Genomic DNA, 14981 nt, shown 5'->3' with positions numbered 1-14981 from the left:
TTACAAACCTCAGCACATATTTCTATATATGAAACATGGATAGCTACCGTTAAAGCAACCGTTACCGGTTAATATAGGCCCTACTAATGGACTGACACCAGTAACAAACTGCCGAGATAATTGCTTATGACCATCAGGTCGGCCATAACAACTCACTTCTTGGACAAACTGTATATTTTCGCCGATTTTTAATCATCATGCAAGATTAATATTTTATTTAAGTGAAAAAAAACGTTATATTCTTGCTTTGCTCTGAACGCTTTAGAGTTGAGAGAAACTATTATATTTCTTTTCTCTGTACACAGGTGTTCTCTAGAAAGACTGGTACCGTCGATAATACAAAGAAACCTTTCTTTATTGAACTAAATGTTTATCTCATAAGCAGAGTATTTCGAAACAACAAACTTTTTTCTTTTCCTGGGTGAAGTTACCAACTCATGATTTTGGCTACTAAGACTATTTTGTGTACACTTTTCATGTAAATGATTATCAAACCTTTTTTAAATACGAAATTGTTACATTGCAGACCAGGTGCGAGTCCGCCACATCGACGCTTCATTATTTCAACTACGGTGGGAACAGTGTTTGTAATCTGTGTGAATTGCAGACAGAATGGTCAATCTCCACAATTGTTTTATATTGGACTAACATGTGAGAATTAATTAGTTATAGACTGAATTCTTAAATTTGGTCTGCAACACTTATTTAATTGGAGTCTCGAGTTCTTCGTTTCTCACGGGACTAAAAGACATGCTGCCAGAACTACTCAATATATCATAACTATATTTGCATTAAGAATGAATATAAAACTTGTAAATTTTCCATAGCAAATCTTAAAAGACACTGCCAATCAAAGACATTGTGCCCGAGTGTTAGTAGAAGCGAGGAGTTCGCGCTTGGTGTTAATAAAGTAAAGCACGTAAAAGGCTCCGTTGGATGAACTTACTTATATTCTAGTATGCGTACCACTTCGACTAAGTATTAAATTTTTGTGTGATTACAACCTCAACCTCAACAGGGAAAGCGAACAAAATGTGTTCGTTATAGTATTATAAAGTGCATCGTTCCTGAAACAACAAGACCTCGCTGGAAATTGGTCTTTTACCTAACCTTAATACTGCACCTGTTTTACAGTGAAAACTCAACTTCGACGTATACAGTGTTTTAGTACATGTGATAAGAAGAAGAACTACAAAGGTCATATTCTAAGTTCTTTTATTTGCCGTACATATATCTCGTGTGTTTTTCTTTTCTTGTCGTACGAAGTGTTTCGTATCTCTGATGTGTGTGCGTAGTGTTGTTCGCTCAAGCATTCATATTTTATCAAGTGGAAATGTGTGCGTTATCAGTATCCTTTCTTTTACTATATATATATGCGCATACATTCAATAAATATCAATTCATTTAAAGTAAATATTCTCTTTTTTTATTTATGTGTGTGCGAATACTTATGGAATCATCAGCTTGTCAGTCGTATACATGCGTACATGAGTACAAAACTAAAATACAGTTAAACCTTAATTTTCGAACCACTAAGGGTAACCCATGTCGTATCACTTATTTTTTATTGTTGCTAATTTGCGCTTGAACAGGACATGAACTCTGAACCAGGTTGTTATCAATTGTTTCTTTAGGGACTATTCTAGGAGCCAGTACCCAAGGGAGACGGTAGATACCATGCTCTAGCTATATATTGCAGAAGTACAGATAGCGAGTGTGAAGTAACGGACGGACGTACTGACAATACAATCTTACAATCAATACAATATACTAGCGGCAACCTAGATATTAATAAATTAATACAATATCTTACAGTAATGCCTTGGTCGATGCGTATTTAAAAATACCAATATTTGGATTTGTCTCAAAACCAAATAAGACGGGGTTACTTTGCACAAGATTTAAGCCATTTTAAAGAAAATCGCATGTAACTTACAAACGTAATGATTTAGAACACTGTGTTCTAAACATATAATAGCTAGATATATAAGGAAAACATTAGTGAAAGTTTATTAGTAAACATTCAGTATAAACATAGTTATTGAAATATAAACTTTGGTGCATAGCTGGGGTTACTTTGCACAACACACAAAAAAAAGTATGTTCGACATACGAACATAATGTTTCTGTGCAAATTTTACCCTTCAGTATTTATACATTTTACTTTCTACACAAGATTTCATGCAATCTACAAATATTGATATTAGAATGATGGTACTGGTATTAGTACTTAGTTTGAATTATCGATATTTGTAAATAAATTATGTATTTTCTGCTACCTATACAGGAACCTTATTCTAATAGTTCAACATATGTCCCACAAAAATGTCAACTCAGGAGTTAGCCATTCCTAATCGTATAAGCTGAAAGCACCCCCCCCCCAAAAAAAGTCTAGTCATTTCTAAAAAAAAAAAAAGAAGAAGAAGAAGAAGTAATCTTTGTCAGTGAAGCCTCTCTCAAACTACTTTTGTGGATCCGCCACTGTTCATAATTTATTTTAAAACAAGAAATTCATTCCAGCATCTTCCTAAATAGGAAATTTACCTAAATTTAGAATGCAGGAGGTTCCAGTAGTAATAATTTCCTATCGAAGCGGTATCTTGGACCGGTGCAAAGAAACCCCGAGTAGAGACTCAAACAGCCTTCTCCCAGTTTTACTTCTTTTATGACTTTAAAATGTTTCACATTTCAATTTCAACTATTGCATCAAAGTTCCATTACACGCAGTAGTATTCTATGAAACTGACTTAATTTTGACGGAAAATCTTGTACGTGATATTTTTCAAATTTTGGCGGCCTTTACAGTGACTGCTTTCCATACCTCTACAACAATGAATCCTCTCGGTAATTAGAACTGATGTTAACCGCCAACATTATAGCCAAAATACAGTTAGATGTTCTATCTTACGGTGCCAGTTGAAACTTCCTCTTTTCTGTTAATGGTTTTGCCGACAGAGGATTGCATATTTTGTGCAAAGTAACCCCTGATGTGCAAAGTAACCCCGTCTTACGGTACTCAATTATGTGATGCTATGTCGTAGTGATCACAACATAAAGTCGTGTGGTATTCAGAAACAGATTTATATCGACTGTCCAAAAACATGCAATACTTGTTCAGAATACCTGAGCTTCCTTCACCCATGTCTCTCTCGTACTTGAAAGATCTTAGGTCTGGAGACCTAGAATCCCACACTAGAAGACATAAACAACATAGAGCACACTGAGTTGCCTTAGGTAATCCCACTGCAAGATGGGGCAAGGTAAAGTGTTGTTCAGATGAGGTCGTAGGATGCCATTGTTGATGTTATGAATGTATGTCACATAAATCATATCATCCCTTGAATGAAGACCGGAGACGAGAGTGATCTGTAGTTTAATTATTATACACAACACATCAGGCACCCACCAAAATTATCTCCTTTTTATTGACCTCCGAGGCAGTTTGGTTATTAGTTCGTATAGATTTAGATTCAAAGTGACAAGAAAATTCGTCATATAGACCTTCAAATGTATTACGCGTAATGGTATTTGAAAGGTTGGATTTGAGTTAACTTTGGTATAATGTGAAATTCGAACCACTTGAGTTCTCACCAGAAATCGAGATCGGATCTCCCGTGCGAAAGGCGCGTACGCTATTCACATATCCACAAGGAAGCTCATATTTGAAACGTTTTAAATCAAACTTCTATAAACATTGTTTTGAATTCTATCATAATTAACAAATATGCTCATTTAAATATTACAGCAATGTACACAAATACTTACCTAAATTAATGAAATAGATATTTAAAAAAAATAATGGAAAGGCAGTTAATTACTTATACTGAAGAATCTAGGCTTCAACTTGACGAAAGTGCTCTGCTTTTCGAGTTTAAGGGGAAATCATGTAACAATTTGGCATCCGATATTTTTTAAATACATACCGATCACTGATCACAAAAATGCCCTATACCAAGAAAACATCTCACGGAAGGGGAGGGGGAGGGAGAGAAAGCTGAAATTTTAGCTGTTTCTATTATTCACTGTTGCTTCGTTACCATTAGAGCTAGAGCATCCCAACTTTTTTCATTTTGTTTCTCTTATCTTCTACAATTTAATGCTAAGGCATTTTTGAGCTCAATATAATAGTTTTCTCGTTATTTTCATTTTTACTCAGTATTGGTTGCGCGCGACGTCAGTTTTAAGCCACAGATTTTTTTATAAGATCGAATTCAGAAAAAATGTTTCCTCTAAAAGTTTTTCGTCATTTTATACTCTTTCAAAAATGTATGCTTTTATTAGCGTAGTACTAATAGTGCTTGAGTTAAGGAACATTTATTCTATCGTGTTCGAACCTATCACGCCGCGGCCCAAGAGTTACCTTCCCACAAACGGTAGATATTAGCAGCTGATGATGGTCAATATAGTATATATAATCTTGTCTGCCTGCAAGTGTATAATTCTGATGATTAAGTCTGTTTATAAGCTAATTAAAAATATCAATTTTTAATATCAATTGAGGGGCTTTTCGGCTGAAAATAACCCTTGTCAAAACACAAAATTTCTCTGAAGAATTAAAAGAAGCTATCTCTAGTATACAGTATGAGAAACTCTACAAATCTCTTTCTTTATACATGTCTCTGATAGCTTGTAAAACATGCACAAACGTGCAGCTTTCTATTAATTTTTCTGAAAAAAAAAATATTGTTTCGACAATGGTTATTTTTGCTACAAGTCCTTCGATTTATTTACTGTAATGGTACCAAACGAAATAAAGCAGGAACCAGATTTCAAAATCTTCTTCAAGAGAGAATCATGAACAATTTGCCATTCACATTTTTTATACAGGGTGTCCCAGGAGGAAGGGGAAATACTTCGGAAAATGGTAGTATGGGTGATTCTAAGCAAAAATGTTAATATGAACATGGGTTCTAATCTCAACGTTTTGAGAGCTACAGGTTGTGAACCATTTTTGATTTGAAGTTGCTTATTGCTCACCCTGTATTTATTCTACAGCCGTGAAATATAGCGGATTTGAAAGGGGATGGAATGATCTTTCCATCGGCATGCAACAGTATGTGGCAGTGGTGTCTTTGTAAGAGAAGTTATTGACTGATATTCGGGAATCAGTGTTGCCATCCAATTTCTTTACATGACCTTAACTTTCCCGAATTTCCTTCAATAGCTTTTCTTCCAAAGACACCACTGTTGCATGCTGCATACCGTTGAAAAGGCCAATTCATCACCTTTCAAATCCTCTATGTTTCAGCTCTCTAGAATAACTACAGAGTGAGCCATACGAAACATAAAGTCAAAGCTGGTTCACAACCTATAGCCCTGAAACCGTTGAGATTAGGACCAATGTTCATATGAACTTTTTTTTGCTTAGAATCACCCATAATACCATTTCCCAAAATATTGCCCCTTCCTCCTGGGACACCCTGTATATTACCACCTTACCCTCTTAATGTAGAAAAACAAGAAGTAAGATATGCCTAACACATTTTATAAATGATCCGTTTTTAAACTGTTAAATCTTATTTACAGAAGAAGCCTATTACCCTTAACGAGTTTTCGTTACCATTTGGTTACACGTTTTTTGGTCTTGCCTATTGCGTTTGAAGACTATTATTTTTAGTTATTGTTCCTTATGGTTATTTGTGTACATACTTTCCGCGATCCAGAGAAGCTATGACCTCCTGGTGACAACTCTGGTAAATTTTACGCGGAAGGTACGTTGTGGATATATTGTTTTGCAAGCAGTGCCGGAAACAGACAGAAAAGATAGTGAACCGTTTAGGGTTAAGATTGTGTACAGTTGCCATAATACAATAGATCTATAATAAGAAACGTAATAGAAGGAAACCATATACTTAAGAAATATCTACACAAGAGAACAAATTATTTGGTTTCTAGAATTAGTTCTCCATAATTTTATGCCACTCTTCTATGCTAAAAAGATAAAGAAATTTGTGATGTCTTTAATGCATCATTCAGTCTTCATCAATCTGTTCATTAACTGATATTGAATTTTTATACTCGCTCGGACAACTACACATCGAAGTACACAAGAAACCGCGATTCTTACATTTGCATTTCAAACTTACACACTCAAGTTTCTGACAGCTATACATGGTAATCTCTAAAGAAGCCTTGGGAATATCTTCGAGTGTTGTCAAATTTGGTCTCAGAATTAGGTCATGGAGTACCATCCGGAGTCTTCTGGTCTTGGTAGATCGATCTCACACTTATCAGCGTCTCCGAAATTGCTGTTTGGTAATGAGATCTCTTTATATGTTCTTTCAGGGCATCACTAGTTGGAGGTAATCTCTCCAGGCTGTATTTTCCTAAAAGTAGGAGCCTAGCTCCATTACAGATCTTCACATTAACCTTGAGGACCTTTGTGAAAAACAGCTCTGCAGATTGAATAGCGTTTGCTGATAAACAAATTTGTCCTAGGGAAAATAAAAGTCACAGGTCTCTGGGTAAGTAGATCATCAGTAGATATTGCATTACTGGAACTATCATCTTCAGAACTCTTTGTTGATTTTTCCGGTAGTTTTAAAGATCAGAAGACTGTTAAGTCAAAGTTCGAGATTGATGTTCAAAATCTTGGCGGGGAGCATCAAGAATCAGATTCTAGAATGATACTTCATGCTGGTAATCACAATTAAGGCAGAATTGTTGTGATGAGTAAAGAAATTGATGTATTCCTGCTGTTGATACACCGTTATGACAGAATTTCTTGTAAAGAATTGTACATGATGGCGGGATTTCAAAGACTAGAAGGTTTATTCCATTTCACCACCTTTACCACCACCAGTTATCTGAGAACGAGAAGAAAGGTATGGGTTTATCACGCTTCACTTGGATGGGGCATAATGTCATATCCAGTTGGAACATCAACGATCAAGAACTGTCTACTTACTCATGTCAAAAAACTGTGACCTTTTATTTTCCTTAGGACACATTCCTTTATCAGCAAGCGCCATTGAATTTGCAGAACTATCTTTTACAAACCTCCTTAAAGTTAATGCGAAGATCTGTGATGAAGCTAAGCTCCTTCTTTTAGGAAAATACAGCTTGCAGAAATTACCTCCAACTAGTGATGCTCTTAAACAACATATAAAGAGATCCCATTACCAAACAACAATTTGGGAAATGCTGATAAGTGTGAGATTGATCTACCAAGGCCAGAAGGCTCCGGGTAGTACTTGGAGGACCAAATTCTGTAGCCAGTTTTGAAAACACACTAAGATATTCCCAAGGCTTGTTTAGAGATTACCGCGTAGATGTCAGAAACTTGAGTGTGTAAGTTTGAAATGCAAATGTAAGAATCGCCGTTTCTTGTGCTCTTCAACCTGTAGTTGTCCGAGCGAGTATAAAAATTCAGTATCAGTTAATGAACAGAGTGATGAAGAAGACTGAATGATGCATTAAAGACATCATAAATTTCTTTATCCTTTTAGAAATATAAAGGTAATCAACAAAGTTCTGTCGTTTTTTGTTGAGGTATGTGTTCAATGAGCCCTCACACCGTGAGTTGAATACGAATAGAGATAATGCAAAGGACAGTTGTTGATGTGGGTATATCCAACATACTACCTGGTAGCGGCTGTTCAGTTACACCGTGAACTTGCGTAAGGACAGAGTGAAGATGGGACCTCCACAGAGCGTCATAAGGACGTGTATGATGTGCGAGTTCAAACTGGGTCAAACGCCGCTGCAGCGGTGCAGAAGATATGTCAGGCATTTGGTGAGGATATTGGGACCACACGGACAGTGGAAAGGTGGTTTAACAAGTTTAAGGACGAAGATAAAATACTCGGAGACAAACTACTTGCCGGAAGACCAGCACATGTACAAAATGAAGATCTTCAGGCAGCAATTGAGGTGAACAGTGGCCAGACATGATGTGATAAACTGGACTACAGTTCTGTGGGTGGAAAAATCATTCGGCAGTGCTTCATCAACTTAGGAAGCATTACAAGTTGGGTCGATGGGTCCCACATGATTTGACTCCGGGCCAGAAGGCAACGTGAGCAGACACCTGTGTTTCTTTGCTGTCTCGTCTGAGGAATCAGCCATTTTTGGACAGGGTATCGACAGGTGATGAGAAGTGAGTTCTGTACGAAGCTCCACGGCGTCGTCACCATTGATTTGCATCCCATGAACCCGTTCCAAAACAGCCGAAACCAACACTGCCCCAGAATAAGGTCCTCTTGTGGATGTCATTGACTGCTCGCGGCATCGTGCATCGGAAATTGCTATCAGCTAGTCAGGGCATCAATGCAACTGTGCACTGTTAGCAGTTGAGGTGTGTTCAAGGAAAACTCAAAACTCTGGAGCCAGCACTTCTGAATCGCAAAGGGACAATGCTAACCTCTACGTGGCTAGAATGACCCGGGACACCATTCTTGGCTTTGGATGTGAAACACTATTGCATCCACTAAACACCCCGGACATTGTACCGTCCGATTATCACCTGCACATTCCTTGGACAATCACCTTAGAGAACGCCAGTTCAAATACCTAGTAGAGGTGCAAAATGCACTTGATACCTACTTCGCTTCACGGCCCACCAAGTTCTTCCGGGATGGAATCCATGGCCTTACAGAACGTTAGCAGGAGGTCGTCGATGTTGATGGGGACTATTTTTGATCTTCCAGGTAGGTCTCAGGTGACATATCAATGTTCAAAAGTGGTGGGTGAAAGAGCGACAGAACGTTCTTGTTAACATTTATATAAGTGTCCATAACATTGATGAGAACTAATTCTAGAAATCAAATAATTTGTTTTTAAGTATATGGTTTCCTTCTATTACGTTTCTTATTATAGAACTATTGTATTATGACAACTGTACACAATCTTAATAATAGACAAGTGCTTCTTCTGTAAATAATATTTAACAGTTTAAAAACGGATCATTTATAAAATGTGTTAGATATATCTTTTACTTCTTGCTTTTGTACATTAAGTATTAAGAGGGTAAGGTGGTAATATACAGGGTGTTCCAGGAGGAAGGGACAATATTTCGATTCCGAAAGAATTCGTTTCGTCTCGTCTCGATTCCTAAAAAAATGTTTTCTCTTATCATCTTAAATTTTTCTCGTCTCGTTTTGAAAATACTTATACCCTGATTTTATTTTTATTTCATCCTGAAATAATCAGAATCCTTCCGCGTTACAAGAGGGTGTGATATAACAACATTTAAACCAGACCCGCAACTTGAGATCGCTAGCAGGGCCTGGCCCCCTAAAATATTTTTCGCTCCCCTTAAACCACAATGGATCATTATGTGTTCCTTTGATTCAAAAATTAAAATTTAGATATTTCTATGAGATCCGTTATAATAAACTCTCATTATAATTCCTATCCACTTTACTAGCCGTTTGCGTTGACGCAACTCGAAATTTGCGTATTTGTTTGCGGTAATCAGCATAGCAATTGCAATTGAATTTTGACTCTTTTGTTTTTTTGCGTTGCTTTGCGTTGCTGTGAGCTAAGTTTACGGAGACTGATAAATAAATGGATCGGAATATGCCTCGGAGATGTTACGGAGATTTTAGGTGTCTAGAATGAAAGGGTAGGCTAATAATTACGGATATAAGATGTAAGTAATTATTGATATAGAGAAGTTTAGAATTGTTATGTTTTGCGTCCCCTAGCACATTTTTGGCTCCCTCAAACTTTTTTGGATGGTGCGGAAATAATTTAAATCATATTTATTATTGGAATATTTTGTGTAATGACTTACGTATCTTTAAACGTTGATAAATGCACTGGTCATTATATTCGTTCAATAACTTTATCGATTTGTATATTTTACACTATAAACCATATAACAAACTTAAGACTTGGATGAAGTAGGGTTGCTTACAATAGTCGTAAAATTTCTCGTGCCCTTCGTCTAGTGGGTAACACTAATCATATCAAAACCAATGTGTTTTCTATTTTTTATGAAATTTGTAAGTTTTAGTCAACATTTCTAGAAAATATTTTTATCCTCTTTTTATTGCCATAACTTTCTGTAAGTGGCCCTCGCGTAGCGTAGTCGCTAACGCTGTCGCCTTCGGTGCGAGCGGTCCCATGTTCGATTCCCGGTGGAGGGACACTCGGTCGAAAAAGTTTAAACGCTTTTTCAGGCTAGCCATCCTGAATTAGGTTTTCCTGGGGTTTCCTCATTCACACCAGGCAAATGTCGGAGTGGTACCTAACTTATAGGTCCCAGGCCATTTAATTCCTACCCTAATCCTAGGATTCCTTCCCTTTCCCCGGATAGTATGTTGGCCGAGGGACGTCATCCCTCAAACGTGACGGCTAAATAGCCATAGATGCCGAAAGCCCAGGAATCTAAATCCTAAACTTTCTGTAAGTTATTTGCACGTCCATCACACGAATGACAATATATCATTTCACAAATTGGAACTTAGGTTTTATAGATCAATTATGTCGATGATATTATTATTATTATTACTGTAGTAGTAGTAGTACTAGTAGTAGTACTACTTGAAAATTCAATACAATCGCACACTGATAGTGTCGTGATTACCAATAATTATTGATAAAAATAGTTCTTATTTTCAATACAAGATGCCACAACTAGTTAAGCTTTACTAACCCTAACATAGCTCCCAAAGGTATCTTGATATATATCTGTTGGATTTAACTATAAATTGGACTAATGAACGAAGGCAGCGGGAAAGGTTTCTAAAAAAATGGAAGTAAAAAATCTTTTTAACTCTCGTCACATTATTGTAGGCACACCAAAACGTTTAAAGAATAAAAATCATATTTGGAATTTAAGCTATTTTTTTCGATTGTGTCTGTATCCAATTAATTGAATACAAACTACGTATATTAGTGTAATTTCTTCTTTGTTACATGTCTTATTATTGTCAGTCTACCCAGAAAGCACATACGTTTTAAACCATTGTAATATCTTAAACTACAGGTTGTCCTACTTACAATGCAACCTGGTGTGGAAATTTTACAATTTTTTTTTGCACCGGAAATGGAATATACTGGAGCGTAATTGTTACACCAAATTTCACTAATGTTCATGCTGATGCTTTAAACCCAAACAACGAATTGAGTTCGTTAGTATGCATCCAGTGATACCGGACATAATTTGAAGAAGTGTGTGAATGTTTGTTTTTTTAAAAAAAGCATGGGAAATTACACCTAATGTGCGTATGAATATGCGACCAGTAATATTCACCTGAGTAGGTGGAGTAGAATAGGATCTTCAGTGGTGGAGAAAGAATTGAAGTATTCCCCCAATAACGTTATATGGAACATTTTAGATTTTTCTGGGCTACCATGGAGTCATGCTTTACAGAACATGACTGGCATAGGTATCTTGAAAGGTTCGTTTCTCCGTTGTCGAAGATATGGCACATGTACGCTCGTTATTATGTATGAAAGTATGCTATTGTTTTCTTCGTTTCTTTCGGTCTTACTTAAATGTGTCATACAGGACCGTACTGCAACCCAGGGGCCAAGCCCGTATCCAGGGGGGTCTAGGGGCCAGGCACTCCTAAATTTTTGCTGGCACCCTCTAAAATTTTCACGGTAGGCTTGCAAATGAACTATACTATGGTGATGAACTATAATATGGTTGGATCTGGCCCCCCTAAATTTTTGGGCTGGCTACCGGCCTGCCAGGGGCCCACCGGGGAAGCACTTTCTAGTCAGTCAGACTCGTTTTGTAAGTTTATTCCAAAACGCCGGAGCCCGAGTCTAACTCGTTTTTTTGTTTTTACGTAATAGTCCCTATGTAACTTATTATGGTTGCGGTCGGTTGTCGGACGTGTATTCTTGAAGAAATACTATTCAGTTGACACCCAGCGAAGAGTAAACGAACTTTTAGAAGTTGATTGTTCTGATCAACTTTCTGCGTTTGACTGCAGCACGTGTAGTGGAATATTTTATTTCAAAAACTATTTAATTTTACAGAAGTTCTCTTGTTTGAAGCAAATAAAATAAATATAGAAGAAATATCAAAGATTTTAGAAGAGTACAGTTTAGATCCCGTTCGGAAGGTGAAATTGATGATTCAGATTTACATGTTGATTTCGAAATTTAAAAAGCAGTGAGCAGTGCCGTGCAGTGGAAAATAAGCGGCCGGGGCGAGAGTACTACACGACGGCGCTCTCTCCCCGTACATATGAGTGAAGTCCAGACCAGCCGCAAAGCGCCACCATGGTTGGCGCAAAGCGCAAGAACATTTTCAAAAATAAACCCTGCATTTCCTTGATTTTGAGCACTTTTTATTACTTTTTTCCATTTTATATATATATTTCTTTTTCTCCCTAATTTTGCGCTTCTTTAATTTGGCGCCCGGTGCCGTCACCGCGCTGGCCCCTCCTCCCCTACGGCACGGTACTGTACATGAGAATACCCATATAAAAATATTTGTACGAGGCCCATCCAGAAAGTAACTTTTCTACGCATCCCATAGCTAGTAAACCGTATGTGGTGCACAGCGACTGCGTTGACACGAGAGTAAGGTCCTAGCTTGGCGCATGCACCAGTGGAAGTTTCCTAGTGCTCTCAGAGGCGTCGTGGCAGTGGTTGAAGCTGAAAGTGGTTTCCTATTCCAGCTCCCACCATGTGTGAAATGCGAGCAGTTATAAAGCTTTTGAATGCACAGGGCATAGCGCCGATTGAAAGCCATCTTCAGTTGTGCCAGATCTATGGACCTAGCTTCATGAGCAAGCAGATGGTGCGTTGCTGGTGTAAACAATTTGCAGCAGGACGCTAAAATGTGCATGATGAGGAGCACAATGGGAGGCCAACTGTCATCAGACGACCTTGTGGACCTTGTTCGATTTGATTTGATTTGATTTTGAGTTTAACGTCCCGTTCAGCAGCGAAGCTATATGAGACGTGCATTTACTGATTAACGTCGAATAAGAACCACACGAGCTCCCGCCGGGAAGACCTTGTTCGAGAACGCATCGTGCCGTATCGTCGCTTCACAATAACGGAACTCAGTGGTCAGTTCTCGCAGATTTCCCGCTTCTTATTACACACCATTGTCACTGCTCGCACTTCTTACGCAGCGGGAGTATTACTTTTCTATTGTAAACGTTTATTTCGTTTGTTCAAAAAGTACATATTTCAAACAGCACTGTAGCGAACTACCCCTTCTTACCTCAGCAAATTATATATTCATAATTAAATCTAAAGTCCAAAAACTTGTTTGCAATGTTTTTAGTGCGTTTATTATTAATTAGCAATGAGTTATAAATCTTTTCAAAAGGCCTAAAAACCCCAGGATACTGGAATAAACAAGGTTAGATTAATCCAGGACCGAAAGTGTTAATAATAAGTAGCCTTAAATTCAGAACTTTCATTCATTAAGAAATTAAGTAATTACTATAATCTCAAACATATATAGTAGCCAAATTACATTTGGATTTTAAAGACAAACATTAAACATATTCTTCATCTCCATTGATCAATATTGAGAGATTCGCAGAGAAGGCTCTTTTTTTGAATTTCCGTTACATTTCACAAATTCTTTTACCACAAAACAATAGAAATTAAAATGCTATTTGTGTGATCACATACAGAATAAAATTTCAAAAGTTTGCAATTATTACTGGGAATTAATAATTGTCACCCATTTCGAACATTTTAAAAGCAGATAGTTTCTAATGTATTGAAATTTCATTTATGATCGATAGTATGAAACGTTGTAAATACTTGTAGTTGTAAATTTCTATAGCTGTTCTCCAATTGGAATTGTATACAATCAAAGGTAGTATTGTCAAGTTTAACAAAACTAATATAAGCCTCTTGTTAAAAAAAGAAAAAGAAAAAAAGACTTATTTGTAAAAGAATACTAATGATCGCTTTGGGCTGTTGCAATGCGGCTTGATAAAAAATTATCGTAGCATAACGACAAAACCTGCTTATACGTATTAAAAAAAAAAAAAAGCTTGGTGAAGTGACTGTAGGGGAGGGGAGCGCCAAATTCTACTTTGTCCCGCGAGCCGAAATCTCTAACTATACGGCTCTGATTGACAGCGACCAAGGGGGCTCCCAAAATTTTAAAAAATACTGAAAACATTTTCACCATAAAAGTTAAAAAAAAAAAAAAAAAAAAACATGATCACTCCTATATAACTCATGGATTCTTTTGAACATGTTGAGAGAGGGTCCATCATAAAATTTTGGTGGGGTCCCCTTATATTTCCCGCTCTAGGGTCGTAATCCGGCCCAATATATTTTCTATACGGAAAACAACGGTGCTGTAAAATGTAAATTATTATTTCATTTGAAGTTATGGCATCATTTGAGATTTCAATTTAGCTTAATACTTCAATATTAGCAAAATTATAAAGCAGAGTGGGAAATCAGAAAACTTTCAAGGAGTGAATTACGAAAAATATGAAAGACTGTTTTCGCAACATCATGAGCTGGCAACGCTGGTCTGGGATTAGCATACTTTATTAGCGGTACTCGACGTATTATCGTCCTTCGTTCCCTTACTCCCGTATGCGAGGAGTGCGTGACGTGTGCCTTTTTGTTCATATACCGCTACTTACGATTAGTGAAGTCAATCCGGCTCGGCTCGGCTCGGTTGCGATGAGCCATCGGCTCGGTTCGGTTCAGCTCAGGTGAGCCATCGGATCGAGCCGGCTTGGTTGGGGTTAGCCATCGGCTCGTCTTAGTTCGGCCCAACTGAGCCCAGTACTCGAGCCGGCTCAAATCGGTGAGCCATTGGCTCGGCGCACTTCTCAGCTCGGTGGTGACTGAGCCGTGAGCCGAGCCGCTCGAACTGTTGACAAAACTAGATTAAAGTTGCTAACTACGTGCTACGAAATGTTAAAACAAAAGCCCAATTTTCGAAGTTGGTTTACGTGAAACAAACAAAATGTTTTATATTTGAGTTTGTAGTAACTGATTTGTTAATCAATCTATTAAATCAGTGGGCACTAGTTTGATCTCTGTTGTAAATATATTCAAAAACTAATTAAATAATAGTACAA

This window comes from Thermobia domestica, chromosome 1, assembly GCF_964235325.1.
Source record: "Thermobia domestica chromosome 1, izTheDome1.hap1.1, whole genome shotgun sequence".
NCBI classification, from domain to species: domain Eukaryota; kingdom Metazoa; phylum Arthropoda; class Insecta; order Zygentoma; family Lepismatidae; genus Thermobia; species Thermobia domestica.
The sequence above is the reverse complement of the archived record's forward strand: the minus strand, read 5'-3'. Positions refer to the sequence as shown.